This window comes from Microcaecilia unicolor, chromosome 9 (assembly GCF_901765095.1).
Source record: "Microcaecilia unicolor chromosome 9, aMicUni1.1, whole genome shotgun sequence".
NCBI classification, from domain to species: Eukaryota; Metazoa; Chordata; class Amphibia; order Gymnophiona; family Siphonopidae; genus Microcaecilia; species Microcaecilia unicolor.
In genome coordinates, this window is record NC_044039.1 from 93621078 (window position 1) to 93633239 (window position 12162).

The window sequence follows — 12162 nt, forward strand, 5'->3', positions numbered from 1 at the left end:
GAGAGAAAGAAAGGATAGCGGGTTTGTTCAGAGGAAGAGAGAAGCCTTGGGGTTGTGCTGAAAGAGGTATATGTGTGCAGAGAGAAAGGAAGAGAGAGAAGGGCCTAAGAAAGCTACGCCATGGGCTCTGGGAGAGAAGGCTTTGGGGAAGAAAGGGGGGCCAGAGCCGGAGCTCTGGTGGCTGGAGATGGGTAGGTGCAAGGGGAGAGACAGAGAGAGAAGTGGTCCGGACAGAGAGAACTGCCCCAGAAAGCAAAGCCATGTGCTCTGCTTTATACCTCAAGAACAGACAGAGATCAAAAACTTATCTTCCTTCCCAGCCAAACTCCAGTTTGCTTTCTGAAGTCAGGAAGGTGATGATTTTTACAGGTTGTACCTCTTTGAAGTCCCTAGTGATGGAGCCTCTATATCTGGCTTCCTTTGTTCTCAAGCCCTGCTCCCAGATAGGACAAAAGGTATGCTAATCAGGAGTAATTAAGAAAACCCAGGGCTAGCAGGCAGCTCAATACCATTTGGTCCATGTCATCCTCAGTGATTCCTGAGGGAGGGGGAGAGTTATCAGAGGTCAGAAGCTGGTTTAATATTAATCTAAGTATGTCAAGCTGGTTTCATATTAATATAAATATGTCCAGCCATCCTAGCAATCCTGACCTCCAGCAATCCTGACAGAGGTAACCTGCATGTTCTGCACAGAATGGCAGATACAGCTCTAGCCACTTTGCTGGGCAGACTTGATGGAACATGCTAGCCTTTAAGCAATGCTTCTATGTATTAAATTGCTTTCCTGAGAGCTCCCACACAAAGTTACACCAGTTCAGAGTAAAACATAACTGTTCTGCACAGGTTTGCATGGGTAATGTGTATTTTATAAGATATATTCATATCTTGTAGCTTTGCCTAAGTTCTATTCTGGGAAAGCCTATATGTGCACCCCATAAATGTACATGCTCTTCATCAAAAGTCTGCAAGCTCCTATGCAAAGTTAAAGCTATTCTGAGGCAGGAATAACTTTGTGCATGTGCATGCCAGTAAAGATTGGAGCTTATTCATGTATACATGCATAAAAGCAGATCCAGCCACCACTTCACATACTCTCTACCACTGTTAACATCTATACATATATCTTCTAAAAATAGGAGCTATGTTTTTCTAGTACCTACTTTTTATGCATTTATATATCAGAGCTGTTTTATAAGTGCCTAACTGTGCATGTAAAATGGAGTTCTGCATGCTGAAGTATAAGGAGCCATGCCTCCAAAGAATGCAATCCCGCCCTACACTTACACAGTTGATGCAGATTTTAGTCACAGTGGTTACCTCCTGCAGGATTTCACACTCTCCAAGAGGCAGGCCACTATATAAAAGAAACTTGCCATGTCTCTGCTACTCAGAAGAACATAAAGGAGAATAGGTGCTAAATGTAGATAATGGTGACCAGAAGATAGATGATACACTCTAGGTATACAAACATGTATATATTACAAATGTAATAAAATAAAAGTGGGAGGACGACCAAGGATTCCAAAGACTGAAAGGATATATAATAATAAAGATGTTTATTGAGGTATAAAGACTCGACACAACGTCGTGTTTCGGCCGTTAGGCCTGCATCAGGAGTCTTAATGCCTTGGCTTATTGCAGCATTCTATACAAGCGTTGTGTCAGAGGAGACAACGAAGCACGCTCACCTTCACAACGGTCTTTCTAAAGACCTCCCTTTGTTGAGGATTTGCCTTCAACAAATAGTTCTCAAAAGCATTCGGCATTAAGACTCCTGATGCAGGCCTAACGGCCGAAACACGACGTTGTGTCGAGTCTTTATACCTCAATAAACATCTTTATTATTATATATCCTTTCAGTCTTTGGAATCCTTGGTCGTCCTCCCACTTTTATTTTATTTCTTGTTGTTGTCTGTGTCTAGAGTTCTCCGCCTTCTGGCGGATATTTTTTCTCTATATTACAAATGTACCAATATCAGGAGTGGATCATCTTGATGCTTTATTTCTTCCACTCCTTATATTGGTTCTCTTGCTCTATTCTGTGGAAGCCTGTGGTTTTCTCATATATATTTTGGATCATATTATAAATGTCTCAGAAAAAGTGACAAGGGGTTTAAACTTGAGATGTTTTTACTTGGTATAACAAAATTGCACCAATCGTGAGAATTTATGAATCATGATCCCCCCCCCCCCCCCCCTTACCTCCATTGTCTCACACTGACATACAGATGTAAAACTGCCAAAAGCAGGACAGCTGGAAACATCATCTGGCCAGGATGAAGTTTCAAGCACCATCAAAATGCAAACATACCCTGCCTGTCTCCAAAGTCTAAGTTCCAATTGCAGTGCTGGCTCCTGGGGCTGGGAAGACTTTCTGGTGAGGGGACAATGGAAATGGCAGAACTAAAGATGAGGAAATGCAGGGTATATTTCACACAAAGGCAGTAGTCTGAGTTGCATAAACAGAATAAAGAAATTCTTTACATATAACAATGGATGAATAAAAGGTAAGTTTACGCATTTGCAGTCAACCTTTGTAGGAGTGTTATTCTCAGATAATAGTTGTTTGGTTTGGGGGGGGGGGGGATTGTCCTTGAACTTTACCATATTCCCTTACTTTTCAAATAATGCAAACGGATATATTAGTACAATTGGAAACAGGGTAAAAGCAGACAAAACTTGACTCAGTAGTAATCTAATCCAGAAAGGTATCAATATGTTTTCTGCTCTCAGTTTCCAGTGACATAATAGAACCCAAGAATACCATCAAACTAAACATTAATTATGTTATGTACAGACCTAAAGAATCATACACATGGGCATTAATCCAGACTACTTCACAGATTAAATGCATTCCTAAACCACTTACGTTGTATAACACACCAAATAGGCCACTACTAACTTATCCTCCTTTGGCGGATCCAAAGAGCCATTTTATTGAAAATATTTTATTATTGTAAGTGTAAGTCATCATTAATAATAGGAACAGCACTCAAAAATCTGGCCAAGGTTGAAATCTAAACTTCTGCAGTAGCAATCATGATGATCCCATACAGCTAGTGTGGAAAATGTCTTGGCATGGATGAAGGTATGCATGGTCTCACATGAAGTTCACTGCCAGATATTATTGAGAGTCAAAAAGGATTTTCACAGCACAAATGAGAGTATGTTGTATAACCAAAGTGATAGCTATATTAGCTCAGTAGCTGTAACAGTGTGGTAATGTCCTGGCCTCGGCTATGATCTGGACCCTGGACTCACCATTGGACATCATTCCCTGATGGGCCGTTGCACTCCAGCCAAGTATTCAATGAAGTGAAGAAAGCAAGACCCAGCCTTCTCTAGGTGCACAGGCGCACGTCATAGGCTAGTTATGAGCCTAGAAGTCTGAAGCTGTTCTGACGCTTCTGCGATGATGTCATCCACTGGGGGAATTTAAATGCCCTGATTCCTGTCATCCCTGCCTTTACAATGGATTGCTTTTGCCATCCAGTCTCCAGCCCAGATCAGTGCTCTAGCCCCCAGTTCAGTTCGGCTATCCAGACTCCAGTCCTGTTCAACGTCTTGATTTCTATTTGTAACTTCTTGTCATCAGAGGTTCCCAGGACTCAGCCACCAAAGACAAGGCCCTTCAACCTTTCAGTTGGAGGCTTCGCATCCGTCCAAAGGTTCACCTTCTAGTCCCATGACAGATTGCGAAAGCCATAAGCTCGACTGAGTCACTGGCCTTGCAGTTGATCCAGTAGCTAGCACTTCAGCTCCAGCAGCTCTCAGGTGCGGTTCAGTAATTTACCTAGCGTATGGATCATCTTCAGGGACCTGCGGCTCCTCTGGACATGACATTCCCATTTCCATTAGCCAGTTCCATTCTTACAGCTGCCTTGGTTGCCTCTTAAATTCGACTTGCACACCCTTCATGATACAATGGTGACCCGAAGACCTGCAAGGGGTTCCTTAATCGTATATGAGCTGCAATCTCACTTCTCTCTGGTCTAGTCCTTGCATGGGCATCACCACTGTGGGAGTGGGATGATCCCATGCTGAACAATATAAAGGAGGTTTTGGACCAGTTTTGCAGGATTTTTGAGGAGCATGGAAAGACCTCATCCAAAGCCTGAGAGCTACTGAAATTATGACAAGGGTCACAAACCCTAGGCAACTATGATATACAATTTAGGGCCCTGGCTTTGAAATCAGAGTGGAAAAATGAAAGCCTGGTTGTCGTGTTCTGGGGAGGACTGGTGCCCCAAATTAAAGTTCTAGGCTCATTATCTCCTCAAACCCTTGCTGAATTCTTACACAACAAGGTTCAAAAGATAAACCTTGCTTTCTCTACCTCACCACCTCTCCCTCCACTAGTCCGTTCTCCTCTCTCTCCTTCCCCTCATTCCCTTTCCTCCTTTCCTGAAGTTACTATTGATGAAACTACACTTCTCCTTTCTTCCTCAAAATGTACCACCTGTTCCTCTGATCCCATTCCCACCCACCTTCTTAATGCCATCTCTCCTGCTCTTATACCTTTTATCTGTCACATTCTCAACCTCTCACTTTCCACTGCGACTGTCCCTGCTGCCTTTAAACATGCTGTGGTCACACCTCTCCTTAAGAAGCCTTCACTCGACCCTACTTGTCCCTCTAATTACCGACCCATCTCCCTCCTTCCTTTTCTTTCCAAATTACTTGAGCGTGCTGTTCACCGCCGCTGCCTTGATTTTCTCTCCTCACATGCTGTTCTTGACCCTACAATCTGGTTTTCGCCCTCTCCACTCAACCGAAACTGCGCTTACTAAAGTCTCCAATGACCTATTACTGGCTAAATCCAGAGGTCAATATTCCATCCTCATTCTTCTTGATCTTTCCACTGCTTTTGACATTGTCGATCACAGCATACTTCTCGATACCCTGTCCTCACTTGAATTCCAGGGCTCTGTCCTTTCCTGGTTCTCTTCCTACCTCTCCCTCCGCACCTTTAGTGTTCACTCTGGTGGATCCTCTTCTACTTCTATCCCTCTGCCTGTCGGCGTACCTCAGGGTTCTGTTCTTGGTCCCCTCCTCTTTTCTATCTACACTTCTTCCCTTGGTTCATTAATCTCATCCCATGGCTTTTCCTACCATCTCTATGCTGATGACTCCCAAATCTACCTTTCTACCCCTGATATCTCACCTTGCATCCAAACCAAAGTTTCAGCGTGCTTGTCTGACATTGCTGTCTGGATGTCTCAACGCCACCTGAAATTAAATATGACCAAAACCGAGCTTCTCATTTTCCCCCCCAAACCCACCTCCCCGCTCCCCCCGTTTTCTATTTCTGTTGATGGCTCTCTCATTCTCCCTGTCTCCTCAGCTCGAAACCTTGGGGTCATCTTTGACTCTTCTCTCTCCTTCTCTGCTCATATCCAGCAGATTGCCAAGACCTGCCGTTTCTTTCTTTACAACATCCGTAAAATCCGCCCCTTTCTTTCTGAGCACTCTACCAAAACCCTCATCCACACCCTTGTCACCTCTCGTTTAGACTACTGCAATCTGCTTCTTGCTGGCCTCCCACTTAGTCACCTTGCCCCTCTCCAGTCGGTTCAAAACTCTGCTGCCCGTCTCGTCTTCCACCAGGGTCGCTTTTCTCATACTACCCCTTTCCTCAAGTCCCTTCACTGGCTCCCTATCCGTTTTCGCATCCTGTTCAAACTTCTTCTACTAACCTATAAATGTACTCACTCTGCTGCTCCCCAGTATCTCTCCACACTCGTCCTTCCCTACACCCCTTCCCGTGCACTCCGCTCCATGGATAAATTCTTCTTATCTGTTCCCTTCTCCACTACTGCCAACTCCAGACTTCACGCCTTCTGTCTCGCTGCACCCTACACCTGGAATAAACTTCCTGAGCCCCTACGTCTTGCCCCATCCTTGGCCACCTTTAAATCTAGACTGAAAGCCCACCTCTTTAACATTGCTTTTGACTTGTAACCACTTGTAACCACTCGCCTCCACCTACCCTCCTCTCTTCCTTCCCGTTCACATTAATTGATTTGATTTGCTTACTTTATATATATATTTTTTTTGTCTATTAGATTGTAAGCTCTTTGAGCAGGGACTGTCTTTCTTCTATGTTTCTGCAGCACTGCGTACGCCTTGTAGCGCTATAGAAATGCTAAATAATAGTAGTAGCTGGATGAGACCTTCCAATTATCCTGGATGACCTCATCCATATGTATACCCAGGTGGACATCCAGTTTCATGAACAGGATCATGAGCATCAGTCCTTGGCCAAACAGTCCACCTGGCCCCCAGTTAAGTGACACTGAATATCCCCAGATAGCCATGCACAAGCAATCTAAACAGCCAAGAGTCTCCCATTATTACTGTGTTATCAAATTTGTTAGGCAGTGAAATATTAACAGAAATTATGAAGGCTCTCTTTTCATCCTGTCAAGATGACAGGAATTATTAGGAAAGGAATGCAAAACAAAACTAAGAATATTATAATGCTCCATAGTGCAATCGCACCTCAAATATTGTGTGCAACAAGATATAGCGGAATTATAAAAGGTACAAGAGAAGGGCAACGAAAATGATAAAGGACATGAGACAGAGGAAAGAATAACGAGACTAGAGGCTGTAAGGAAAGGCTAAAAAGGCTAGAGTTCTTCAGCTTGGAGAAGAGATGGCTGAGGGGAGATATGATAGAGGTCTATAAAATACTTTACTCTTTCCAAAAATACAAGGACTAGGGGGCATGCAATGAAGCTACTATGTAGTAAATTTAAAACAAATCAGAGAATATATTTTTTCAATGTGTAATTAAACTCTGGAATTCGTTACCAGAGAATGTGGTACAAGCAGTTACCTTAGCAGAGTTTAAAAAAGGTTTGGATAATTTCCTACAAGAAAAGTTCAGAAGCAATCCACTGATTATTTCTAGGTTAAACAGCATAAAATCTGTTTTACTGTTTTGGGGGTCTTTCCTCAGGTACTTGTGACATGGATTGGCCACTGATGGAAACAGGATACTGGGCTTGTCGGATCTTCGGTCTGTCCCAGTATGGCAACGCTTATGTTCTAATGATCTGGAGAGTAAACCACACAAACAAGGAAAAATCCCTTTGGTGAAACAAAGAAAACAGGAGCAGTAGGGAGGAGATGCTAGCCAACCAATAAATCATCTATCCAGAGGCTGATTGTGATAATTTATTAAATAGCAAGATACATACAGACTCAACACGGACCGTGTTTCAGCAAAAGTATTGCCTGCCTCAGGAGTCAAGTATCTTAGAATCAATAAGAAGCCGATGTAAACTATTATGCAGAAGAGTAATTCTCTCCTACATTTTGTTTTGTTTAAAATTGGTTTTACTGCCATAATTTGCAGGAGTTGCAATCTGTTTAATGACCTGTAATCTGTATCTGTGTCTGTATGTATGAGAGACAGAGAGAGAGGGAGTGGAAGTATAAAACGTGTATCAGGTTTGACTCATTCAAAAAAAACAGCTATTTATCATATGAAGAGCAGAGAATGATTTCTTAAAAACAGAAGCTGTCAGTCACTCAGGAGTGCATGGTTGGTATTTTCAAAGATGCTGCCAACAATCAGAAGTTAGAATGTCATGGTACAGAGGCTATCATAAAAGCTGAAGTACTGTAGCCTGGGAGTTTTAAAATAAAGAACAGAGAGAGGTAAATGGTTCCAAATTACTCCTGTCAACTATTACACAGATTGCAAATGAAGAGTTAGACATTATACACAACTCAGATAGGTGAAGCAGATAGGTGTGCAGGGGGTGATCTTGTAAATCATTCCTATTGAAAACAAAGGCCACATCCTGGCAACAAATGCATGGATGGTGTCAGAGCATTTTGACTTCTTGGACCATGAGATGATTTTTGAAGAGCTACTGAGTAGCAATGGTGTCCTTTTAAAAAAGAAGGGATAATGTGTCTTCAACAGCAGACTGGTTAACCTATTGAAGAGGGCTTTAATAAATCCCCAGATTCTATATATGGTGCCCAAATTTGGGTGTGCTCATCTTAATTGAGTAATGAGCCATTAACTAACAATAATTAAGCACCAACAACCAATTATTTCAGCTAATTGGCTCCAATTAGGATTTGCACGCATATCTTGCTAAGCTCTATTCTATAAACATACACAGGCAAATCTTTTAGCGTACAACTCAAAAAGGGATGTGGCCATGGGAGAGGCATGGGCAGATCAGGGGCATTGTGTGCAGTATTATAGAATTCGGGGACCTTGCCTAACTTACATGCCAGGATTTATACCTAGTTTCACTTGGTGTAAATCCTTGCACCAAAGTTGAATTTGAATCCTAGCATTATACTCTGATCTGTAAGGGGTACCCATCCTGAGAGCCCTTTATAAAATACTGTACAGCCCCAATTTTGTTCAGCGCCAAATTTTGAGTGCCATGTACTAAATCCAGTCCTAAATATCTGAAAAGAAATGTAGGGGAAAGGGCACTATGTGGAGAGTTTTGTATACTCATGCTCATAGTATGGGAAATAAGGTTTGGGATCTAAAGGCTTTGAAGGAAGAGACTGACTTTTATTTAGTGACATCATAGAGATATGAGTCATAGAGAACCATGACTAGGATTCAGTTTATTGGAGCTATAATCTAATCAGGAAGGACAGGGTAGGAAGAAAAGGAGGGGTTATATGTTAAAGATAATATTAAAACAGAATTGCAGGACTTATAGGGTAAGGAAGAAGCAATGTAGATTAATCTGGAAAAAGAGAATGTATTTATTTACTTATTTATGACATTTGTACCCCGCATTTTCCCATACAAGTTCAGTTTCAATGTGGCTTACATCAAACAATTATGAAAGTGTTTTACAATTAATAATTGTAACAGTAGACAAAACAATAATATCAGGTATTAACAGCATTAATGACACATTATGAAATATCAGAGGTTCCTTCACAAGCAGAAGAAATGGACAGAAATTTAACTGGAAATATTTACAATATAGCTTTGATATGGGAAGTGCTACTAATAAGTAACCACTTACTTATGCTGGATATAGATTGGGGCATCCCTGTTGCAGGGTCATCTAGAAGTATGGAGATCTTTGATTCTCTATAGAGAGAACTGTTCTAGTAGATAATGGAACCCATATAGGATAGGCAATACTGGACCTGGTGTTTTCAAATAGGTAGAGTGCTTCTGATGTTATAATGAGTGATTATCTAGCATCTAGTGATCATCAGATGGTGTGATTCAATATTAAGAGACATGTGGAAAGGATTTATTCAAAAGTGAAGGTTCTAGACTTCAGAAGAACTGTCAAGAAGGGGAAATACCTCAAATGAGTTACTAGCAGATGGTAGCAGTTGTGGGAAGTAGAAAAGCAGTGGGCAAAACTGAAAGGAGCTATTTTAAGTGCAACAAACCTGTTAACTGGACGTGATCCCTTGAGCCCAGGCCGAGTATAGGATTTAGGCCAAGGCCTAGGGTAGACCGAACAGGCTCTAAGCACTACCCCAGCCACCAAGCCCCGCACACACACAACAGCTAGCAGGCACCATCAGAAATTGAAAGATAGAGCATTCAAGCGGGCCTCACGGCCGCTTGGGAACCCACTCGCGCAGAGTCCAAGCAAGTGGGCCTCGTGGCCAACAGGGAACCCAGTCACACTCTGGGAAGAGAGAAAGAACAACGAAGGGTCCCCAAGGGACTGAGCACAAGCAGCGCACACAGTACAGGGTACAGACACAAGGAAAAGGGTAAGAGTCAGAACCTCTAAAGTTATACACAAGGCTGTGCCACAGGGTGATCAAGAATACAAGAAGCCCCAGAAGGGAACACTCTAGGCTGAACTATACAGCACTGAAGGGAAAAAGGGAACCAACTATAGGAATACACTCTAGGCTGAACCATTCAGCACTCAGGGAAAGGGGAAGCCACTCAAAGGAATACTCTAAGGTATGCCACTAGGCACTCAGGGAAAAAGGGAAAACACTCATAGGAATACACTAGGCTGTGCCCCACAGCACTCAAGGGAACTAGGCTGCACCTTACAGCATACAAAGATACAGGAAGCCCTACAAGGCACACACTAGGCTGTACCATACAGCGTACAAAGGAAAAGGAAAACTACCTATAAGAATACGCAAAGCTGGCCCCACAACACACAAGGGAAAAGATAACAGTAAGCAAACAGAGAAAGCTGCCTTGACACACACAGACCAAAAAAGGAGCACTGCTCACCAGAAACAGGAGACAGATTCAGCCAACAAAGAGAACTGAAACCAACAAACAGGAGCAATAAACAAGAACAGGGGGACTGCCAAATGGAGGCAGAACCACAGGGAGCAGAGCAACAGCTCAGCACAACAAAGGGACACAGAGAGAGAGAAAACTAAACAAATAAACTGGAACAATACAAGGCACAAGTTTACCACAGACAGCACAACATTAGAGAAGTAGAAAGCAGAGCAGACCAGGTGTAGGGGAGTGAGGCAATCAAGCTCATGCTGGGAATACCCAGCACAGAGTAGAAAGGCTAAACTCCAACGTGAACACAGACGCCCAAGCACAGGCTGGCTTCAGCTGAGCAAGCAAAGCAATCAAACGCTAAAGCAAGAGTTCTAGGAAAAGGTAGGCTTAAGTAGATCAGGCTTCTGATGTCTGCTGCATCAGAGGTCAGCTCAGCCCCTGACAAGCCAATCAGGGGTGAGTCCCAAACATTCCCTTGCCTGCTAGCAGAATCATAAAACAAACCTTTTATTAGGAAAGTAAATCTGAAAGAAGAAAATGTTCTGGTTCTCAAAAGCAGTAGGTGAAAAGGTAAGGGAAAAGAGGTTAGCCTTCATATATTACAAGAGATCATTAAAAGAGGAAGACAGGCAACAATACATGGAAAAGCTAAAAGAAGATGGTAAACTAAATCAGAAAAACAAAGATGCAATTGGAAGTAAGGTAAAACAGGTGGACAAGACTTGTGATAGGAGAAAGTGCAAAAGTGTGCAAAAGTGGCATGGTGAGGCTCAGGGATGAAGGGGAGCAGTACTTACAAGCTGATAAGCATAAAGTAAAATTGCTTAATGAATATTTTTGTTCTGTGTTCACAAATGAAGGGCTGGGATTGGGACCACAGAACACAAACGCTAATAGGAATGGATATGTGGTATATGTGGCGGACCTTGAACAGTTTTCAGAAGACTGTTTGTGAGGAGCTAGACAAACTAAAGGTAGACAAAGTGATGGGATCAGATGGGATACATCCAAGGGTAGTAAAGAAACTTAAGGAAATGCTGGCAGCTCCACTGTCTGTCCTTTTCAATATTTCTTTAACAGAGATTCCAGGGTGGACCATCCCAATGCTGAAGATTTACCATCGTAATGCTGGAGATTGAAGGCCAATGAGTGAAATTGTTCTCACAGATCTCAACTAGTTCTGGCAGATGCACATTCCAAAAACTGACATATTCCAACCAATAAATAGAAAATAAAATTATTTTTCCTCCCTTTGGTGTCTGGTCATTTCATTTTTCTTATTGTGTTGGTCCTAGTCTTTGGCTTCTGCTTTCTTCTTTCTTCTCTTAATTGTCTTGCCAGAGTCTCCTTGTCCTTTTGGCACTGTTCCTCTCCGTGTTCACCATCAGCATCACTCTGCATCCTATTTATCTGACTCCAGATCACCCCTGTCTTCCCACTATGTTGAGCATCTCCCATCTCTGTGTCCCTACTCTTGCCTGTTCAACATAACTCTGTGTCCCTATCCCCCCCCCCCCCCCATGTGCCAGCATCTCTCTCTCTCTCTCTCTCTCTCTCTCTCTCTCTCTCTCTCTCTTTTCCTTCCCTCCTATCTCGCAGCAAGAAGAAGAGAAGAGGAGAGGTGGTTGCGGAGGGGGGAGGACACCAATGAGTGAGACTGGGCCCTTAAGCGTGTGAGCTGGAAAAGGGGCCTGATTGCACTCAAAATGCATGTGACTTGGCATATCGGCCTTAAGAGGAGTCTGGAGTGCTCCTGGAGGACTAGAGAAGGATTAAAATAGTCCCACTTCACAAAAGATGAACTAAAAAGGAAGTAAGGAACTACAGGCCAGCTAGTCTGACCTCTATGGTGAGAAAATTAATGGAAATGTTTCTAAGACATAATACAGTAAGGTTTCTGGAATCAAATGGATTGCAGGACATGAGACAGC